This window comes from Myotis daubentonii, chromosome 1, assembly GCF_963259705.1.
Source record: "Myotis daubentonii chromosome 1, mMyoDau2.1, whole genome shotgun sequence".
In the NCBI taxonomy this organism is placed as follows: Eukaryota; Metazoa; Chordata; class Mammalia; order Chiroptera; family Vespertilionidae; genus Myotis; species Myotis daubentonii.
Genome location: NC_081840.1, coordinates 208038982 through 208058674, shown reverse-complemented (window position 1 = coordinate 208058674; position 19693 = coordinate 208038982). Strand labels below are relative to the sequence as shown.

The 19693-nt window shown below is 42.3% G+C and overlaps 1 protein-coding gene across 15 annotated transcripts in view; it reads left to right on the top strand.

Moving 5' to 3' along the window:
* The window catches only part of LIMCH1 (LIM and calponin homology domains 1), a 320528-nt gene that overhangs the window by 11073 nt on the left and 289762 nt on the right, over window positions 1–19693 (top strand). The gene's annotated exons all lie outside the window — the stretch shown is intronic.

The following is a 19693-nucleotide window of genomic DNA, read 5'->3' as shown; positions in this document are numbered from 1 at the left end:
ATATGTGAAAGTGTTTTAAACAAATTTAAAAATTCATTTCCTGAAAAGTTTTTACTCAGTTCCAGCAATGTGCCAGGCAGGGTTAGATGGTGAACAAAATAAACACAATGCCCACCCACGTGAAAGGTACAGTGTAGTCGGAGGGCTAAATGATAAATGCAGTTACAAATTGGGATAAGTACCTGAAGACAAAAATGGGGCAGGGGGGACTTTAAGAGAAAAGTACTTCAGGAAGATAAGGACTCAGTGAAAATAATATTAAAGAGTGCTGGGCAAGGGAATAAGATTGATGTTAGTTTATTGAGGTAAGCGCTTTTGTGCACGCAACACATGCTTTTATTGTGATTATACTTTGAAAAAAAAGTAGAAAAGCTCTAAGTTCTGCAGGTGTGTTGAAGGTGTGTGTGGGAGGGTAAGGAACAGGGAAGGGAGCTGAGTCAGAAGTTCTCGAATGTTCTTGCAGCCACTCAGAATAGGGTTTTTATGATGACCCACTGCACCTCTTAGGACCAAGGCTCAGATAAATAAAAACTCTTCTAGGAGAAATGGCAGAGAGGACCTTGGATTCATATTTGAGCCTGGAACCCAGGATTAAAATTCTTATACAATACTAGAGGCCCAGTGCACGAAATTCGTGCACATGGAGGGGGGGGCGGGGAGTCCCTCAGCCGAGCCTGAGCCCTCTCGCAGTCTGGGAGCCCTCAGGGGATGTCTGACTGCCAGCTTAGGGAAGTCGGACATCCTTAGCGCTGCTGGTGGGAGAGGTTCCTGCCATTACGGCTGCGCTCACCAGCTGTGAGCCCGGCTTCTGGCTGAGCTGCCCTCTCCCTGTGGGAGCATACTGACTACCAGGGGGCAGCTCCTGCATTGAGCGTCTACCCCCTGGTGGTCAGTGTGCATCATAGCAACCAGTCATTCTGCCGTTTGGTCGGTTTGCATATTAGCCTGTTATTATATAGGAAGGAGGATAGGGGCTGTAACGGCTGTACTCCATTCTGAAGGGCTATAGGAAACCTGCTGGCTTTTCAGTGAGTGAGTAGAGCAATTCCATGTGAAACTAGGTGGGGCCCACAGATATCCTCTGATTAGGGAACTTGCCCCCAAATTCCTCTAAAGAAGGGGCTTTATAAATTAATAAAGTCACATGCCACTTGGGAGCCCCGTTAGCTATAACTTCTGGAGATCTATGATTCTTTCAACACTCAAACCCATCATCTCTAGAACCCACTGCCTCATGGTCCAACATGGCTGCTGGAGGTTCATCGTCATGTCACTTTTCCAGGAAGCAGGATGGAGGAATGGAACTTGAAGAGTGCATCCTTCCCTTATAAGATGCCTTCTAGAAAATTCTGGCACTTCTGCTTCCATTTTATTGCTCAGAATTTCAACAATGTGGCCAGTTCTGAATGCAGGGGAGGCTGCGTCCCCAGGTCATAGTCTGGGTTCTGCTCCTCAGGCGTCAGGATGGCGGCATAGGGACACCCTGGAGCGCCCCTTCTCTACTTCTCCAGGGACAGATCCGTTCAAGACAGCACTTAAATCTGACTGCCTCAGGGGCGGACTCCCTGCTTCCTAGCTATGCCCATTAATCCTTCCTGCTCTGTGCACACGTGCCATTTAGTATTAAACTCAGTTAGAAAAGTTGTCATTTTTCACGGTGATGAACATATAGTTGTGTAGGATCTACCTCCTTTGATAAACCCCAGAGCTCTTGTGGCCGAGGACTGGGTCTTAGTCATCCTCCCACACCCTCCTTGGTTTATTCCCTCTGCTCCCTGGTAGGGCCCCACAGCCACATTACCCACTGCCCAAGAGATTTCTCTGTAAGCCTGTGCCCAGCTATAATTGCCTGATTGGCACTTGGACTCCGCTGTGGCAGAGAAAATAGACTGTTGCTGCCCGCACAGGAAGCAAAGTGTTTTTATTTTTTTTAAGAGTGATTAAAAAAAGCAGTGTACCCAGTAGTTGCCTGGAGACAGTCAGTGATTGGACACTTGGAAGGTGATTCCACTGTTGGCCCTTGGGTGATATCAGTTGAAGGAATTATTTAGGAGGCCAACCTTCCCCTGAGGTTGGATTGGTGTAGGGCTCCCTGCACTTGGAGTTCTGTCTGTAGGGTTGGAGAGCAAACACCTTAGCTTTTTAAAATAAACATGCCCCTGGCATTGGCCCTGGGACTCTCACCTTCTCTTTCTGCCCTCACCTCAAAGCAGTCAGCCCCTTCTTTCTCACCTGCCATAGGAGTTCAGGTAATTCCCATTTCTTTTCTTTTCTTTTTTAAAAATATATTTTATTGATTTTTTACAGAGAGGAAGGGAGAGGGATAGAGAGTTAAAAACATCAATCAGCTGCCTCCTGCACACCTCCTACTGGGGATGTGCCCGCAACCAAGGTACATGCCTTGACCAGAATCGAACCTGGGACCCTTCAGTCCGCAGGCCGACATTCTATCCACTGAGCCAAACAGGTTAGGGCTAATTCCCATTTCTTAATGTCAGTGATGGGATATCTAAAAAAGAAAAAGCACCAAGGAGTGTTTTTTGTTTGTTTGTTTGTTTTTTTAAATAGTGATTATCTACATGAGTTCTTATTAGGTATTTTCAAAAGGACAATACCCCACCAAAACTAATGGCTAGTAGCTGGTATTGATGAATGATCATGGCTATGACCATTAACTGTCATGACCCCCCTGGAAACACTGAGAAATAGCATCCCTTCTTCCTTTCTCACGGAAAATTAAAAAAAGAGCCTGTGGAGCTGAATGTTGTCATCAACCAACAGATGTGGTTGCCGCCTGCTTCCTCAGGAACTTTGCAAGATGTCATAAAGGAGGGGTGGTGACAAGTGGGAGCCTGACTCATCATAGTGTAAGAATTGACAGAATGTGATAATGTAAAGCAATAAAGTTTCTAGTTGAGTGCCAAATAAAAATAATATTAGTTAACACACTTCTGAGTACTTTTCATGTGTCAATGCTGGTCTAGGTGCTTGTTTGAGTTAATGACATATATATATATATATACACACACACACACACACATATATATGTATAGAGATGACATATATATATCATGCAATGATATCTATTTATCCATCTATCTATCTATCACCTGGTACAGTGCCTGGCACATAATTTGCTTCTCAGATAAGCCCCATTTTACAGATGGGAAAACTGGAGCACAGAAATGCTCATTGATTTCCTTGAAGTTACTATAGCCAATAAGTGGCAGAACTGGGATTTGAACACAGGCCATCTTGTCCCAGAGTTTGAACTTCAGCTGTTGACTGCTGTGCTCTAGAAGTAAAAGCAAAAGTTCTACCCACCCAACTATCTAACCAAGCAGATGACCTATCCCCTGCCCCTCCTCTTTCCTTTAACAGCTGCTTATTGAGCATCTTTTTGTGTGCGTGGTACTGTTAGTTGCTTAGAGACAGTTCACCTCTATGGCTCCTGAACACATTGTCTGAAACTGGAGCCCTTTAGGCAGGAGAGTGGTTAGGACTATGCTGAAAAGCATAATAGGAGAATGACCATAGCCAATGTGTGGAACTATGTTTATTCCCTTTCTCTTTTCTCTTCACCAAGCTCTTTCCTCTTGATTGAGACCTGTGTTCCAATAGTCCTGGATATTGAGATCAAGAACTGAAATTATTATTAACAGGGGGAAGAAAAGCATGTGTAGTTAGTGTGTCTTCTGGTCAGACATTGTGGTAGGTGCTCTATATTTGTCATCTGCTTAGTCCTTGTGTAACAGATATCTGTTTCCCACTGTTCCATTATGTTTCCTTCATATTAAGATTGGCAGGCAGACTGGTCAGGATTCTCATCTGACGTGCCCCTCACTATGGTCCTTCTCTTGGCTTTCCCATGTGGTACCTCCTGGCTGCAGCTCCACTCTCATCTGGCATAAGCCCCTGGTATTCTGAGCAAATATAGTTGTCTCTGCTATAATTTATTTTTGTTTGTGGTGTGAATTATTGCATACGCAATTGGAAAATAGGGAATGATGCTTTGTAAGGTACGAGTTGTAGGGTGCAGGTGAGATTTTTCTTAGCACCTTAGTATTTTGCATTACTTCGCTTATAAACTATTTAATGTCTAATTACTATGTTGTACACCTCAAACTAATATCTATATATATAAAAGGCTAATATGCTAAGGGTCTGACCATCCTATCAGGGGGCTGACACTCAACGCAGGAGTTGGTGTGACACGCACTGGCCATTTACAAAGAAACGTCACTGCGGACCTCATGCCCACAAAGCAACACTCAGCTTCCCCAAGTGGGACACAGACCCCACCACCACCCTGGAGCAACAGCCCACCAAATCGCAGCCAACGCTGCCTGCCCAGACCCCATGGTGCAAAATTCAGCCCATAGCCCAGCCCAGCCCGGAAATAGTGGCTGTGGGCATGGGGTAATGATGTCATTTAGCAATGCTCAGCTTCCTCTCCCTAGCGACTAGCCTCCTTGGAGTTTCTTCAGCCCAGGAACATGACTTGCTTTATAGTCAGGTGGAAACATTTTACACTTTAAACAAATGTCTGTGAAGTGTTTTCCCGTGCCTCATCTCATTTGATCCTCACAGAGGTTCTGGAGTAGGTAGACAGGAGACTTGGTGGGATCCTATTTTCTTTTCATTATCTGGAAAACAGAGATTTAGAAAGCTTAGAAACTTGATCTGACTGAACAGAAGTAAGAAATGGTGGACCTTGGAAATGACTTCAGGTTTTGTCACTGCACAGAATATAGTCAAACACCGCTGCAGTTAAATATTTTACCCTTTGTTCTCCCTGCGTGATCTACAATAATAATCTGCTTCATGTTGATATTTACTGCTGTGTTGCTGACAATTACCTGAAAGAGAAGTTGGGGTGCTTCACTGGGCTGGAAAACGTTTAGCTAAATCAGAAAGCAGGTCTAATTAAACAAGTTGATCTATATATATAAAGTTCTAGCTGGTGCCAATTGCACATGTATGTTTTCATCTGTCATTGTCGATCATGAATTTGGTTGACACTTCTATTATAGAGAAAGGGCGAATAGCGATATTAAAATATTTCTTCTAATTAATTTCCTTTCAATGTGCATGAATTCATGCACCAGGCCACTAGTACTATTATGTAAACTATAATTGAAAAAAATATTTTGCCCCTTTTTAAAGGGGCTTCACATTTCTTATCTACTCTACCAAATAGCAGTAATTGCAAGCAAAGTAGGCTCGTACAGGTGAACCAGGGAGGTGACCATTCCTTGCTCTTGTCCTGGGCTCCATTGACTTTGTGCTTATTACATGGTCTATGTGTCCCACATCTTTCTGCATTTTTCTCTTTTCCCAAGAATGCAGCAGCCTCAGCCTTTCCTTGTACGCTTTTCATCCTGCCCCCTTTCTGCCGTCCCACCTTTTTGGTAAAAGTCCCATATTCTGTAATCGGAGAGGGAAAAAGTCTTTTTAATCTGTGCTGGTAATCTTCAGTGTTCTTACTGTTTTTGTTAGTGTTCTGGTTACAAACTTGAATGGGATTTGAGCTTTCTGACCCACCTCTGTTTTTCTCTATAGCCCCCTTATTTTTTAGTGTGTGATTTTGCATGATATGAGGTTTTTTTGTGGTTATTTGTCTTACTTCGGAGAATTACTCATTCCTTTTAAGGAATGTGCATGTGGTTTTATAGTTAATATACTTGGGTGTTCATGTTTTGTACAGACTTACTATCTCTCACTCACATGCTCATACACACAGATGCATAAAACAACAGCTTGAAGATTCCTGAGGTTGGAGTCTGGGGCCTTGGGTCATAATGAAACTTTTTAAAGGGGCTTCACATTTCCTGTCTACTCTCAGAAGACCTTAGGCATTTCTAGAAGAAGCTCCTACTGCCTTCGGAGCGATGGTGGAGTATTCAAATCCCCTACCCCCACCCCCACCCTCAAAACATTTTCCTTTGGGACTTGGTGCCTTGGTACTACTTAAAGCATCAGTCTTCTCCCAAAGGAAACTGTGGGAGTTGTTTGTTGTGAGTGAGAACCTCTTGGGAGGTGAGTTGGGCAAGAGGAAACAGACTTGTGGGTCACTGATTTCTAGGCTGTTGATATTCATTGTGGCCTTCCTGCACCAGTGTATGTGTATTGGCAATCTGTCTCATTTGTTCATCATACACTTATTGAGTACTTGCTAGGAACTCAGTAGATTATGAGACAAATGTGGCTCCTACCCTGATGGGGTTACATTCCACCAAAAAGCACAGACCCTGCCTGGTTCAGAAAGGGAGGAGCGGGTTGTGTGGAATATGGAGGGGGCCAGGACCTCCTTTAGTCTAGGGCCATGGTCGACAAACTGCGGCTTGCGAGCCACATGTGGCTCTTTGGCCCCTTGAGTGTGGCTCTTCCACAAAATACCACGTGCGGGCGCACATATACAGTGCGATTGAAACTTCGTGGGCCATGCGCAGAAGTGGGTATTTTGTGGAAGAGCCACACTCAAGGGGCCAAAGAGCCACATGTGGCTTGCAAGCCGCAGTTTGCCGACCCCTGGAGGGGGCCTTGTGCAGGCCTCTCTGAGAAAGTTCGGTTTAAGCTGAGACCCAAAGGATGAGCAGGGACTGGCCAGACAAAACGGAGTAGGAAATAGTGTTCAAGGTGGAGGGTACTGGCTCTGTGAAGACTCTAAAGAAAGAGTCAGAGAAGCCCAGTAAGGTGAGAGCTTTGGGAGTCAGGACGAGAGAGGTAGAGAATGAAGCTAGAGTGGTTAGAGTGAAGGCTGCTTAGCCTATTGGAGAAGGTAGGGGTCCTAGGCTGGCTCTTGCCTGGGGCTATGGCCTGGCTCTCTCTTGGAGGACAGTGGTCAGATTTTCTCTAAACTCCCTTAAATTACCATAGATCATGACAAAAATTTACAAGGGTTTATAGCTTGGCTGGCCCTGTTCTAAACTTGCAATTTCTCAGCCATCCTGTGAGCTAGGTACAAACTCTTAGTATTCCCATTTTGCAGAGAGTTAAGTAAATGGCCAAAGTCGCATAGTCATTAGATGGTGGAGCTAATGTTCAAATGCAGGCAGTCTGGCTCCTTTACCTGTGCTAGGAACCGCCATGCTATGGGCATGATGCAGGCTCTCCACCAAGGGCATCCTGGAAGAAGGGTATTGGTGAGGGGGAGCGAGAGTGAAGAGTTGGGGGGTGGACTTGAAGGTAACCTAAGGATGCTGGAATCAGTGTTGGTTTTTGACATGTTTTCAGTGTTTATAAAGAAACTCCCCAAATGAATTCCTTAACCCAATATACTGCTGGATAGTTGCTGCCATCTGGAAAGGAGAGAGATGTTCTCCAAAGGAGGCTCCAGGCATCTCTTCAACCCCAGATTCTCATGCATATGGGGACTGGGGCTGCTCTGACATGACCAGCCACTGACTTTTAACTTCCATTAAGAGTTGTAAATTGTATGATGTGTTAAACATTTCTTTTTATCCATTTGGTTTTAGGTAGTGTGTGAGTAATAATTCTTTCATTCCATTTTTTGTGTGTATGTGTGAGTGGTTTAGTAATTGATGATTTTAACCAAGGGAAATCCACTCAAACTGGCTTTAGAAGAAAAAAGATGGCTTATTGGCTCATTGACAGTCTGGAGGTGGATCCCCCTTCAGACAAGGCTGACTCAGCAACTCAGTGATATCCGTAAGGACCTGGATTTTCTCAGCCTTTCAACTGTGCTGTGCATTGTGTGGCTTTATGTCAGGCATTATGTTGTGTATCCACACCTGTCCTACCTCACCCCAGAAGTCCAGGCCTTTCCCCTTGATGGCTGTCTGGGCAAGAGAAATTTTGGTCTTCATATTCTCTTTACCTTATCCGGGCAGAGAAAGGGGACCCATCCCTCATTCATGATCCATGGGAGAATAGAAAATTGACTAGCTGAAGCCCGTTAGGGTCTACGTTGGTCCATCCCTAATAAAGATTCTGGCTTCTACCCATCGGAGAAGTGCTGAATTCCCTAAAGGAAAATCTGGGGTAAGTGGATGCTGAGGAAGCCACCAACATATGTTAACAATTTTTAATTAAAATGTGATAATATATAGAAATGCATACATGGGTGGTAAGACTATATATAGAGAGAAAAACAAGGACATAATTAAAATAGAAACTCAGAATAATGGCTAATTTTTGTAGTTGAGCATAGAATTATAATCTGATATCGGCCAAAAAGGTATTAATAGATTGTTTTTTTTCCTGTTATAATATCAGAAAAGGGTCAGTCAGTTTTAGATGTGTCATTGAATGTCAAGTGTCCAACCCCATATCTAATAATTGGTTCTGCTGTTTTTGGTAGTTCTATTGGTTTCTAAGTGTAAAAATGTGATTGAATGAATCAGATGAACTTTGAAGTGTTAATTTAAAAATAATGTAACTTATAGCAAAAACAATCTGATTGAAGAATGGGCAGAGGAACTGAATAGACATTTTTCCAAAGAAAACATAGAAATAGCCAACAGGTACATGAAAAGGTACGAAACACGATTAATCATCAGTGAAACACACTGTTAGAAGGGCTGTCACTAAAAAGACAAGAGACAGATGCTGGCGAGGATGTGGAGAAAAGGAAACCCTTGTGCACTGTTGGTGGGAAGGTGAGTTGGTGCAGCCACTGTGGAAAACAGTATGGAAGTTTCCTCAAAAAATTAAAAATGGAACTGTCTTATGACCCAGTGATTCCACTTCTGAGTATTTATCCAAAGAAAGGAAGACAGGATCTCAAAGAGATATCTGCACTCCCATGTTCATTGCAGCATTATTCACAATAGCCAAGACATAGAAACACCTAAGTGTCTGTCAGCGGATGAATGGGTGAAGACAATGTGTTACACTGGAATAATATTCAGCCGTGGAGAGGAAGGAAATTTTACCCTTTGCAACAACATGGATGGATCTTGAGGGCATTATGCTAAGTGAAATAAGCCAGACAAATACTGTATGGTATCACTTACATGAGGAATTAAAAAAAAAAAAAAGCCTAACTTATAGAAAGAGTAGAAATGTTTGCCTGGGGCTGGGGTGGGGGAAAATAGAGAGAAGTTGGTAAAAGGGTGCAAACTTTCAATTATAAGATGAACAGAGTCCGAGGATCTAATGCAAAGCATGGTGACTGCGGTTGATAACACTGCTGTCTGACTGAAATTTGCTGAGAGAGCAGAACTGAAATGTCTTCTGTTTCACACGCACAAAAGCAGTGAGGTGCTAGATGGATGTGTTCATTAACTCGATGGAAGGAATCCTTTCACAATGTATATATCAAATCACCACAAGGTACATTTTAAATATCTTACGATGTTGTCACTTATACCCCAATAAAGCTGGAAAACATATAAAAAAGGCCCATCTGGGTATTTCGACTCTCCTTTCTTCCCAATATATGGACCTTTTTACTGAATTATAAAGCAGCAGCTCTTAAAAAATGTTAGACATGAAAGTACGCAGTATCAGAATCTGATTTGTTTTCCCCCCTTGCAGTTCATATTCCTCAGGTAAGGATGTGTTTTTCAGAGCCTGGAGCCTAGAAATAGCAAAACCAGGCAGCTGTTGTTCGCTGGACACGCTGGGGCTGGGGAATGCTCGGCTCGGTGCCTGCACACTCCCCAGGCACGCGGGCCCTTCTAAATGTGGACGCGGCGGCTGTCGCCCACTGATCCTCTGATTGAGTGACCCAGATTGGCACCGTGCAGCTGGGTCCTGCCCGGAGCCTGTCCGGGAAAGAGGAAGGTAAAAATAAAGAGGCCGAGCAGCTTAGGCAGAGTCAGGATACTTGAAAGGTCCCTGGTTACTTATTTATTTTTTAAGGGGAGAGTGGTGGTTAGCGTGATGGTTTTCTAGGTGTCAGGTTTGGGAAAATAGTTTCACACAGCACAGCAAAACAAAGTCCCGCGGTGCTTTTTTATATGTAGAAATGGTATTTTTTGAGTTTCTAGAACATTTTGCCCTTGACAGGTGTTTCTTACTTATCCCATTACTCATAGTTTGTCTTTAATAAACTTTTTTTTCCCCCCAAAGGCAACTTTTTAATGGACTTAATCTCTGAAATAAGACAATTTTTTTCTTCAACCAGTAATAGGAGAAAATGAGCTTGTCATTATATTCTTTTGTAAAATATACTTTCTTTGTTATCTGGAAAAAAAAAGTGACAGCGTTTAAGTATGATGTCAATTACCCAACAAGAGTAGTTTTTCAATCCTGCCATTTTTGGGGATTTTGATATTTGTATTTTAAAAGTGTGGATTTGCTAATTTTTGAAGCTCTGGTCTGTATTAATGGAAACTTTGAGATTTTATTTTTGGCACTTGACCAATAATTTTTCCTCCTCCTACTGCTCCTTCTTTTTGTGTCTATGTGTGCAAGTGCAGATTCTGTGTCACATCTTCCTCTGGGACTGATAGCTTTGAACTATGTGAAATTTTTTTCCCTCCTGAATGCTTTGTGGCTTGTAATGTAAGCATCCTTCTGTGATCTTTAGACCGAAAATTAAATCCTGAAATGACCTGTCTTGCAGTAGCAGTTAAGAAGAATAGTAAATATTTATATTTCAAATATATGGGAAAGTAAGTATAACTTATTTTTAAAATACAGTGATCTTAAAATACCTAGTGGAGAGATATTTCTGAAAAAATAAACACTTTTTTCTGCAATGTTTACATCATCACACTAGTTCTGATAAGAGTTCTAAAAATTTTCTTACATTTTCCCTCATTAAGTTACTCATTTACAAACATCTAAGAGTGCTAATGACTATGGGTTTCTTTTGAGGGTGATGGAAATATTTTAGAATTAGTGGTGATGATACTTAGTGAAGGATGAATTATGGTATGTGAATTACATCTTAACAACAACAAAAATCTATTAACAGCTCTTAATGTTCTAAGCACCGTTCTTCGCCCTGTAGACATCTAAACAAACATACGAAATTAAAACTTCTAGGTATATATTAGTCAGCTCTTGGTACAATGGTGCAGTGTAACAAACTACTCCAAAAATGCAGTGACAGGTAAGAGTAGCATTTCCCCCCTTGCTCACAGATTCAAGGGTCATATGGAGCAGTTGGCTCAAGACTATCGGTTGGGTTCAGGTCTGCTTCATGTATCTTTGTTCTCTGTGGACCAGAAGCTACCTGGGGATGTTGCCTTCATGGCAAATGAATGATAGGTGAACCAGAGCCCAGCCAAATCATGCAACACATTTCAAGTCTCCACTTGCATCACATCTACCACATTCCACTGTCAAAGCAAGTAATGTGGCCAAGTCCAAAGTCAGTGGGACAAGGAGAGACATTCTTCTTATAGTGGGAGGGAAGGGAAGTGAATAGTTTTTGAACAATACTGTAGTCCAGCAGTCACCAACCAGTGGTCCATGGACCATTGGTGGTCCGTGAGGTCCGAAAGGTTGGCGGCCACTGGTTTAAGGTAACCTTTGGAGCAGCGGTCGCCAACCAGTGACTGTGGGGAACTTGCTTAGCCTTACAGGCATGGAAACATGGAACAGACTGATGAATCTCAGAGGGAAGGGGGGAGGGGGTAGGGCAAGAAGAGATTAACCAAAGATCTTATATGCATACTAGGGGCCCAGTGCACAGATTTGTGCACTGGTGGGGTCCCTTGGCCTGGCCTGCAGGGACTGGCTCTCTGACATCCCCTGAGGGGTCCCGGATTGTGAGTGGGTGCAGACCAGGCTGAGGGACCCCACTGGTGCACGAATCTGTGCACCAGGCCTCTAGGGTTTTATATATAAGGTATTCAATAGTACATATTCTGATATATGATCATTTGTCCCAATCCAGTCTATTTGCATAAATGGTGAGTTTAAGATATTCTCTCTAATATATTTTCCAAAAGGGATCTACTCCTTTAACTTATAAGATTGTAAATAACAACAAACAATATAGGATGATAGAGCCACCAAACCTCACTGGGTGCAGGTAATCACTGGTGATACGCACCATTTTCACCTAAACCAATCTTGCTTAGAATTTGCTCAATTCTGGAGCCTTTTATTCAAGCAAAATCTTACAGAAATTTGGGCTTTTTTCAAATTTTATTTTGTAAAAATGGGCATCCAGTAATAATTACTGCCAGCCTGCTGGCGAAGAGCCCCAGCCTGCAGTTCTCAACTCTGGCTGCACACTAGAGTCATTTGGGAGCTTTTGATTTAAAACAATCTGGATCAGGGCCCTGGCATTGTTATTGCATAAAAGTTTCCCCTGAGTGATTCCAGTGTGCAGCCAGGGTGGAGAACCCAGCAGATGACAAAACAAGTGAGTAAGTTGCACAGTAATATTGGCAGATATAAAATTCAAAACTTATTTTAATCATTATTTCCTGTGGGTATGTGTGAAGGGATGTGCCCCCAGGGAATATAGTTATATATCCTGCCAACAACATCATTTCTATTTATAAGATGGAATAAATGATCAATATTTCATGATGGAACCTGAAGACCAGTACGATATTCCAGATACCCGAGCAAATTTGACAATGGTTTCCTTAGGATAATCTTATATTTTCTGCATCGAAACGCAGATATCCCAAGGTATAATCTCACATCATAGCCACTGTCATCTTCATGAATGCCTTCATTTATTTAATAACTAGTGCTTCATTTATTAAATAAGCACCTGTGATGTGCCAGCTACTGAATGCCTGAGGAGGACTTGAGTGATGACTCTCCATCCTGTGTGGGAGACCAGCAGGCATACAAATAAGAGCAGACATAGGTAACAAAATGTGAAGAACTGTCATTAAAACAGCACAGAACCAACGAGACTGAACAGCCCAGTTATAGGGGTGCCAGCCACAGGCAGTTGGTTCAGTGCATACTGGCTGGCTATCAACCCTGAGTGTAGGGAACACAAAGTATAATATTTTATTTAAATGCCCAAAAAGAAATGTTAAGAAGGGAGCAGAGAGGTGGGAACACTTCTGTAGTTACAAATTCCTGTTTACCTTGCAGAGGGGACAGAATTAATATGGCTGATTGTACCAGTTCTCCATCCTGTCTTGTGTACTCACCCTTTGCAGTTCTTACTACTAAAATGGAGTCTGTTTCCCTACCGCTTGCATCTGGGGAGGCCTTGCGACTGGCTTTGACCAATAGAATGTGGCAGAGAGACAGTGTGCCAGTGCCAAGCTCAGACTCTGAAATGCCTTGTGCAGTTCTGCGTGTTCTTGCTCCTTTGCCACCACTACAAGGTGACCAAGACAGCCTGCTAGAGCAAAAGAGAACATGAACCGAGACAAGTTACCCCAATGTCCCCGACAAGGCCATCCTAGATCAGCCAGCAGCCAGCCAACACCTATGGCAGGGTTTCTCAATGGTGTTGACAGTTGGAGCTGGATAATTCTTTGTTGTGGAGGGATGTATATTTTAGGATGTTTAGCATCATGCCTGGCTTCTACTAGATACCAGTAGCATCCACCATGCCCCCCTCCAGTTGTGACAACCAAAAATGTCTCCAGACATGGCCAAATATCCCCTGGGGGACAAAACTGCCCCTGAATGAGGACCGCTGTCCTCGATTTATGATTGTACCCATCCAAGATCAGCAGAACTACCCAGCTGCTGACCCCGGAGGCCTGAGCAATAAATGCATATCATTGTTTGCCACTGAAGTTTGTGGTTTGTTTTGGAGAAGGCAGGGATGCAATGAGCAAAAACATGGAAACATGAAAATGGGAGGTGGAAGTGGACAATAGTGATCAGTCCAGTGTGGTGGAAGCATGAAGAGCAGATTTGTGGGTAGAATGGGGGTTTTTGTGAGGTACAGACAAGTCAGAAAGGTAGGTTGGGGGCTGGGTCCATGGAGACTTGAGGTGCTTTGGTATGAATTGTGGACATGATTATTCATGGGCGGAGGAGAGCCGTCAGAGGTTTTACTTATGTATTTACTATTTATTTATAGCAGAGGCACAATTATCAGTCTGTACTTTAGGCAGCAGAAGGCAGGGGGAATTGGAGGCAGAGTAGTCAGCTGACTGCTGCAGAAGTCCTGAAGTAGAATGACTGCAGGTTGGAAAACGGGATGTGGGCTGCGGAGACATTTGGGTGTGAAACTGATACAACTTGGTAACCTGTACAATGCTGCCTTTGCACATGGGGCTCCCTCTGTGTGAAGCATCCCCTCCCCTCTGGTGCTCCTCTGCTCAGTCTACAGCACTCAGCTCAACACTCAGGGAAGGCTTTTCGGTGATGTCTTCTACGTCTCATGAAGGTAAACCTTATATGGCTCTTACCACTGATTTCCCCCCATAATACTGTGTTAATCTTTCCCCACAGGATTTTTCCATCTTACATTTTAACTACTCAATTGTAAGTCTGTCTCTTCTATTGTATCGGCAGCTAGTTCACCTATTATGCTCCTGCTTTGTGTTTGGCTTGGTGGTGGGTGCTTGAGATGCGACTGTGAATCAGAGAGGTATGTTTTCTTAAGCTTTTGGTCCAGTGGAGTAGCATATAGCTAAACAGGCAATCACAGTACCTGCTGTGATGAGGGAGGTAAAGAAGGGTGCGGGAGCATACAGGAGGGCCACAATCTGGAATGGAGGGTGCCTTCCCTTGGAGGAAGAAAATGGCAAAGAGGTAAGATGTGGTATGGGAGGCGTTAAAGCCAGGGAACTGTGGGGTTTGCGGTGCGGGGTTGAGAGGAAACAGAAGAGTTAAGAGACAGAAGAAAATTCAGCAAAGCTTGACCATGAAGGCCCTTGTAAATTATGGTCAGAGCTGTTTTAGAAAAAATCACTCTGATTGAGTTTTAACCGTGGCTGCACATTGGAATCACTTATGGAGCTTTTAGTAGTTTAGATACCTGTGTCCCACTCCAAACCTACTGAAACACCGTGACCAGAGTGTGTGGTCCATATATGAATATGTATATGTATATGTATATGTATATGTATATGTATATGTATATGTATATCTTTGAAGCTTCCTGGGTAATTCTGGTGTATGGCCAGAGTTGAGAACCGTGGGCTTATAGTGGAGAGGAAGGGCTGAAGGGAAAGGGCAAGATTGGAGTCAGGAAAACCAGGTAGACACAAAGTAATCTAGGTGGGTGAGAGGGGTGGTTTAAAATAGAGTAGTTCAGGTGGGATTGGAGAAAACATGTGTAGACTAAGAGATATTTACACATTCGAATCACTAGAATTTCGGGTTGATTGGTTGTAGGGGAATGGATGGGTATGATTCAGGGATGACTTCCAGGTGGGGTAGGCAGTGCTCTTCACTGATCAAGGACATGTCAGAAGAGAAGGTTTTGTGAGGAAGGTAAAGCTTTTAGTTTCAGTTTGATACCCTCAGTGGAACTTTCACATAGAATTGTCCACTAGGTAATTGGTTATAAGAATCTGGAGTTGAGGAGAAATACCTAGCCTGGAGATAAAGAATTGTCGATCATCACTGTATACCTGACCCTGGAGCCTCTAACCGTGGCTGCAATTGATCAGGGAGTATGTGAGAAGTATAAGAGAACTGAGAAGAGCTGCAGCATTTAAGGGATGGGTAGAAAAGGAACCTATTGAGCAACTGAGATAGAGAAGTCAGCAATGGCAACTATAGGATGGATTTTCAGAAGCTAATACAAGACACATTTTCAGGAAGAAAGGGGTGAACACAATTTTCAAATGTCGCCAGGAAGGCAAATAATAAACTGAAAATCTCCTGCTGAACTTGGCTGCTTGAAGCTGTTGGAGATCTTGGCTGGAGCTTTTCAGTGGAATGGTGGGGTCAAAGCCAGACTGCAGGGGCATGAGCAGTGAGTTAGGGGTGAGAAATTGTAGGCAGTAGAAGGTCTTTCTCATTAGGTGCTGCTTTCCTGGCCATTGTGGAGTCCTCAGTGCTCAAATTTTGTTTATTTTCTCCATTTCTATTGACTTCAATGGGGTGACACTGGTTAACAAAATTATATAGGTTTCAGTTGCACAATTCCACTACATATCTGTATACCGTATTATGTGTTCACCACCCCAAGTCAAGTCTCCGTTCATCACTATGTATCCCCCTATACCCTCCTCCATCTCTGCCCACCCATCTGCCCCTCAACTATTACACTGTTGTCCATGTCCATGAGTTTTTTCTTATTTTTCTTTTCTGCTCAACCCCCGCCCACCGCACCCACACAGCTGCCAGCCTGCTCCCCATGAGTCTGTCTCTATTTTGCTTGTTAGTTCATTTTGTTTATTAAGTGTGGGTAATGGCAGAGGAATGGGCTAAGGTTAATGTAAAATAATGCTATACTATGTGCTGGCTGTTTGGGCACATAGTAATGGCATTTGCAGCAACGGAGAAAGGACAGCCTGAGTTTGGTGTTGTGTTTAGATGTAGAAGGGAGAAGATGCAGGTGGAATTTGGATGTGTTGAGTTTGATGCTGATCATCCTATAAGTAGAGTATTATCTTCAAAGCCCACTCTAATTACAACCAAGGATTACCTGTAGTTGACCAAAACTAGGGTTTCCTCTCAACTTTATAAGCTTGGAAATGTGATAGCACTTACAGAAAAAAAGAATAAGGAATCTAGGAATTTAAGAAAAAAGGAATACAAAATTCTTTCTGGGTATAAATGAAGTACAACTGATGGAAGGGGGGAACACATCCTCATTGGGTGAGCAAGTTGAACTGACTTTGTTATGGTATTTTCAAATCGCACAGTTGATTTTTCTGTATTTAACTTCTCTTTCCTTTTGAAATTGGGAAAATTCGGTTGTACTCTGGACCAGTGGGTAACTGTGATCTGGCTCTGTTCCACTTGGGCAGGCTTTGCTTCCTTAATGAGTGCACTTCCTTCATCTGTTAGTGATAAGCAGGCAAGTGAAGAATTCTTATCTGCATATATGGGTTGAACATCTGTTTCTGTTCCTCTGTGTTTCAGTTTAGATTTCTTTGCTAAGAAATTAATGCAAATAAGTAAGCCCCTGTACATAAAGCCACTTTGGATTGTGACTATTTGGTATCTGAATGCCTTCTATGGGTGTATTGATAATTCAGAATCCTTTTCCTGATCTTTGGAGTGATGCAGAAATTATAGTCATGTGACAAACTTTTTAAAAACGTGATTTTGTGGCTGATGACTACCAAGTTTATCCTGTGGATGTTAGGATAAACACGTTAGAGAGTTATAACGCAGTTTTGTTCTGTGCATAAGAAATACTCCAGAAAGGAGAGCAAAAAATTACATGGGAACTTGGTAGAATGCCTTTATTTGTTTTTCAGAAAGGAACATTGTAAAACTGGGTAATGAGGTAAAAAAGAGCAATGCAGACTGTGTAGCTGGCTTCCAGGAAGTGAGCTCAAAAAAGAATGGATTTGGTGCCCCGTGTGGACCAGTGTTAGTTAGGATCTCGCTCTCTTTTTCTCGTGAGTAAGAGCTATAAAAAGGTCCAGCAAATAGCCTGTTGACTTTTTCTTTGTGATGCAACCTTTTTGGAGCCACCTGCAAGCATCAGGCTCAGGGCTGAATGGAGAGCTGCACAGGTTGGAGGGGAAGGTCCTTAAGTGGCCATGAACAATTTTTTGGCATCTTGAGCCCTGAAATCGTGCTATCGGGGTGAGTTTGATCAGCATGATTTCGAGAAGGGGAGATAAATGTCAAAAAAGAAATCTAGTCGATGAATTGACGCATTGATCAGTAAGAACTAAAATGTAGAATGATGCCCAGCACCATTTTTGTAGAAAGACTGGTAGGCAAACCAGTTGTCAATATGACATTGGGTTACAGCTTCAAGTTGGTCATGTCATCTAGAACTCAGCATCTGACCTCCAGAAAAGGCTGCTACACTGGAACGGCTGTGGCCCTTCTGGAGAAGCCACCTGCCCCATAGGGCATCAGTAGCACGTATTCAACAGAGGAGGATGAGGTGCTCAGGTGAGAGCCGATTCACCAGGTCGGAGTTCCAGATTCACCATTAGTAGCTGGGAGAGTTTGGGAAAGTTCCTTAACCTCTCCAAACTTCAGTGTCCTTATCTAGTAAATGCTGATGATAATAGCACTTATCTCAAAGGGTAGTTTTGAGGAATAAATGAGTTAGTATATACAAAGCATTAAGAGAAATGTCTGAAACATAGTAAGGACCCATTATTAGCTCTGATTATTCAAGAATCCATGAGTAATGTTTTTCTGGCTGTGACTTTTATTTTGAATTGGATATGTTTACAAAATGGCCAGCCAAGCAATTGCTGTTTGTTGCTGTTGTTCTTTAGCAATTGCTTTTTGATGAAATAAAATGGGGTGAATATAAATGGGGAGGGGAGATGTTGAAATCCAATTTTAAGCATGTGGTATCATGTGGAATACTGGGAGATCACTGACATAGAGTGTTCTAGTCTTAAGCATTTCAGAAAAGTGTGGCTGTTTAGCAAAGATGTGTCAAAGGGACAGTCAGTTCAAGCGTGGGACTCTGATGTGCATCAAATTTAGGGGTGGGTTTCTGGTGTGCACTGTAGGAAAAATAAATTGCACTCCCTTTTTTAAAAGCTAAAATGGCTATTATAGCTCTGTGCTGTTGTGGATGCTGCAGATTTTTGACCAAAGAAGACTTTTGGATTATGTGGGCTCTCCTTTTTTCCTAAATTCTGGCAAGTGATGAAGCATTGCCTATCAGAAGGTGCAAATAGAATAAAACAGAACTTCTGAGACATAAATTGTTATTCATGATAAGAATTAAATTTATATTCATGCATATTATATTCTTTTTAAAATTTATTTTTATTTGTCTCATTATAAATAGATAGAAACTACAGATAAGTACAAATAAGAAAAATGTTCATAATTTCTATCACATGGAAATCTACTTACCTATTTTCTAGGTATATATGCATATTTTTATTCAAAAGGGGCTCATATAATTTCTATTTTGAAGTATATTGTAAACACATTTATAAATACACATCTATACTATCATTGAGCAATTAAAAAATAAAAAGATAGAGCAATAAAATTATTATCAACATGTGGTTAATCATGATTAACATAGCATTTTGTTAAATAGTCAGGACTGGCCACTTGCCAGTCATGTATAACAGTGAAATTCCTTCCACTTACAGGCTTATTTATTAAAAAGAGCAAAAGAAGCAGCTGCCCTCTGCACATGTACCTCCGCCGGGACCATTTCTTGATGAAGACGTGGTCCTTTCTGCCTTTGTGGGAAAATCCCTATCAGCTTTGTGAAATAGCTATGTTAGTGTTCAGTGAGGGCCTAAGTAATGGACAGAGTAAGAAAAAAGAATTCTCTTGGAAATCTACTGTAGGCAACTATTTGCCAATTAAAATTTGATGCTCGATTTCTTAAAAACTTAACTATAGACCCAGCAGTTCTACTCCTAGGTATCTACAGAATAGAATTGAAAACAAATATTCACACAAAAACTTGTTCATGCATGTTCATAGCAGCATCATTCATAATAGCCCCAAAGTGGAAACAGCCTGTGTCTATGAATTGGAACGTGGATAAACAAAGGTGGTGTATCCATGGAATGGAATCTCTACTATTTAGAAGTAAAGAGTGAATTACTGATACATGCTACAACATGGATGGACCTCAAAAACATACTAAGTGGAAAAAAAAAACAGTTGCAAAAGACTGCATTGTATTATGCCTTTTATATGAAATTAGAGGCCTGGTGCACAAAAATTTGTGCACTTGCGGGGGGGGGGGGGGGGGGCGGTCCCT